The 2,796-nt window shown below is 31.9% G+C and overlaps 1 long non-coding RNA gene across 3 annotated transcripts; it reads left to right on the top strand.

The window, feature by feature from the left end:
- The first annotated feature begins 909 nt into the window (after positions 1-909).
- Positions 910-2,528, top strand: LOC145162231 (uncharacterized). 3 transcript variants are annotated; one of them, XR_013738973.1, is made up of 5 exons: positions 910-1,086; positions 1,667-1,741; positions 1,837-1,906; positions 2,026-2,069; positions 2,240-2,528. It is a non-coding gene; the product is annotated as an uncharacterized LOC145162231 (long non-coding RNA). The 3 variants fall into 3 exon arrangements; XR_013738974.1 differs by having other exon boundaries at positions 1,837-2,069; positions 2,243-2,528; XR_013738972.1 differs by having other exon boundaries at positions 911-1,086; positions 1,837-2,528.
- Positions 2,529-2,796: the final 268 nt, after the last annotated feature.

Below are 2,796 nucleotides of genomic sequence, written 5' to 3'. Positions count from 1 at the left end.
GATGAGTTACAGAAATCAGCTTCTAGGTATGGTATACACATATATTTGATTTGTTCATCATCAAGTCTTTTATTTCATCAGCTTGAAAAAAGAGAATTAAATTTGTAGAACCATCTCTGCCTGGAAAGATGGTGGTGATATCGAGACCAACAAGTTGATGTATAAGCTCCTATGGAGGGATTTCTTCAGGCAAGTGCAAGTCAATCAAATCAAATCAACCAAATTATACGATTTTTTGTGTTTTTAACTTTTAAGATGATGTTTGTTTGTCTATTACAAAACAAAATTGCACAGATTCATCACCAAGAAGTACAGTTGTGCCAAACAAAATAATGTTGCTCCAGTCACCGCTTCTACAACAGGTGTAGCAGTCACAAGATATGAAAAAAATGAGATTCTTTAAGGCCAGAAACACACACAGATTTGATACCAAAATGTATCTTTTCATTTTATGACATAAAAACAAAGATCAAAACTCAAAATTGGTTAATCTATAACTGATATTTGTTGTGACAGGTGGAAGCATTGGCAGTGCGGTTGATTCAAAATGAAGTGGAGATGATACAGGAAAACTTTGAAGTGAAGAAGCTTGCAAACTTTCTCAAACAAGTAACTTTTTTTTCTCATTCGGAAATGAACTACAACAATAAGAATCAATTCTTTGTAATTTTAGTGTAAAATATTCTTTTGTTGACATGGGAAAATAATTTTATTATTTATTTGTGGGTTCAAAAGATGCTAAGAAATTGGTAAACCAAGAAACGTCTTTTTCTTGTCCTTAGTAATTATGCTTTAGAATATTATTAATTTATTTTTGTTTCTCCTTAGTAACTGTGGGCACAACACCACCTGTTTTTGTGTTTCTTTTATTGTGGGGACAATTCCCAACTGTACCAGTGATCCCGATTATTTTGGTCTCTTAGTGGGGTATTTTACCCTTGGCTGGGAATTGAATAGCTAAGCTGATTTTTGTAATGTTCATCTGAACTTGGAGAGTTTCTCACCTCTTGAATCTGAGAAGAGAGTTTCTACCTGATCCTTTGTAGGGATATTTTTGACTGGTGTAGGGAAACTCAACTTGCCAAGGTAAGCCGTAATAGATTCTGTAGACGTTTCTATTGTTTAATTTAACTTTGATCATCTGGTAATGCTACTATGGAATGTCTTTCTAAAACATTTTTTTCTTCCCTTTTTGTACTTTTAAATTTAATAAATTTGTTATGTAACTACTTCATTTGGTAATGCTACTATGGATTGTCTTTCTAAGACCCTGTTTTGCATCTTTATGAATATACTTATTTGTGGGATTATAATTGCAAAGTTCTTTAATTTTTATAATTTACAGCGTACTACAACTGAAAATAACCCTTATGGTTACACTAAAAGTAGCAATCCCACACGTGATATGTTAGAAAGGTTTGATCCCTCATATTTTAATAAATTGTGTTTTTTTGTCACATCTTATTTTGACATTATTCTCCTTTCTATTTCGAGTCTCCTAACAAAGCTTGATAAAGTTGATTGAGCAATTTGCTTTACTAGTGGCATGGCTGCTTTCGCTGCATAGTCAAATCATCTAGTAAAAGTGGTTAAATTAAACAAAATTTATTACCATTTTATATAAATAATAAATAATCCATCCATCTTAATAACATTATCCTTGTAGGTGAAACAATTATTGTTGGAGAGGTCATATATGGTGGTGCTAATAGATTACACTCACAAATTGTTCCAAGAACAGGTACCACTGTTAAGTTAGTATTTTATAATCTTTAAAAAAATAAATTTATTAATCTTTATAGCTAATCCACAGATTCCTATTATCGATTGTTTCAGGTGAACTTCCTTCCTTAAGGCATCCTAATCAATGACCATTATACCCTCATCTTCGTCAAGAACCGTAAAAGTACAAACACCCTGTCTTTAATGAATGTAAATATATCACTAGGACAAGGAGAATGTCAAGCGGGTTTGTACTTTCATTTAATGGGTGTGAGTTTTTTTTCTTCTACCACTTTTGTGCAGGAAAAATTACAACTATGCTCCAATTTTTGATACACGCTATGTAGGTAAGTTATTTGTAGGTAAGTTATGTGTTGTAGGTTAAATGCAAGAAAAGAAACATATTTTTATTTGTTTATGAAAGTACGTTGTTATTCTTTGCATGACATGTTCACTTGTTTGATATCATTTGTGTTTATACAAACTCCAAACAAGTAATGGTTTTGAGCTTTTGCAGCAGTGTTGGAGCTTCAACTGCACATGCATAGACAAATCTTTCAGGTAGTGGGGCTATGATGTCTAGGGTTTGAGATGGATTCATCTTCAACTAGTGAAGTTGCAAGTCTTACAGCTTTTAAATAGACTATCAAAGGAGAACTTACACACATGTTCCTTTAATGTTGTGTTTAGTTTTTCTATAATACAATTTGTGCAATATGAGTAATTTATTATATTTATTTACCATCAGAATGATCATTTGTATTTGACATATTATATATTGTGCAATGAATTATCTTTCTTTTGTATGGTATTCTATTTTGTATTATGAGACTTTAAATGTGTTATTTAATTTTAAAATTAGTAAATTTATCAAAAACATTTATGTTTTAAAGCATTTAAAATTATGACACGCAAAAATGTGTGTCGTTTTTATTTATGACAGGGGATTTAATGATACACATTGCGTGTCGTAAATGCGCGTCATAAGGTTACGAAACGCAAATGTGTGTCGTCTTCCTTTATGACAGGGGCTTCCTTGACACGCATTTGTGTGTCATCTGACCCTTTTATGAC

Source organism: Lactuca virosa, chromosome 3, assembly GCF_052849685.1.
Source record: "Lactuca virosa cultivar CGN04683 chromosome 3, Lactuca_virosa_CGN04683_v6, whole genome shotgun sequence".
Classification (NCBI taxonomy): domain Eukaryota; kingdom Viridiplantae; phylum Streptophyta; class Magnoliopsida; order Asterales; family Asteraceae; genus Lactuca; species Lactuca virosa.
This window is presented reverse-complemented; position numbering and strand designations above follow the sequence as displayed.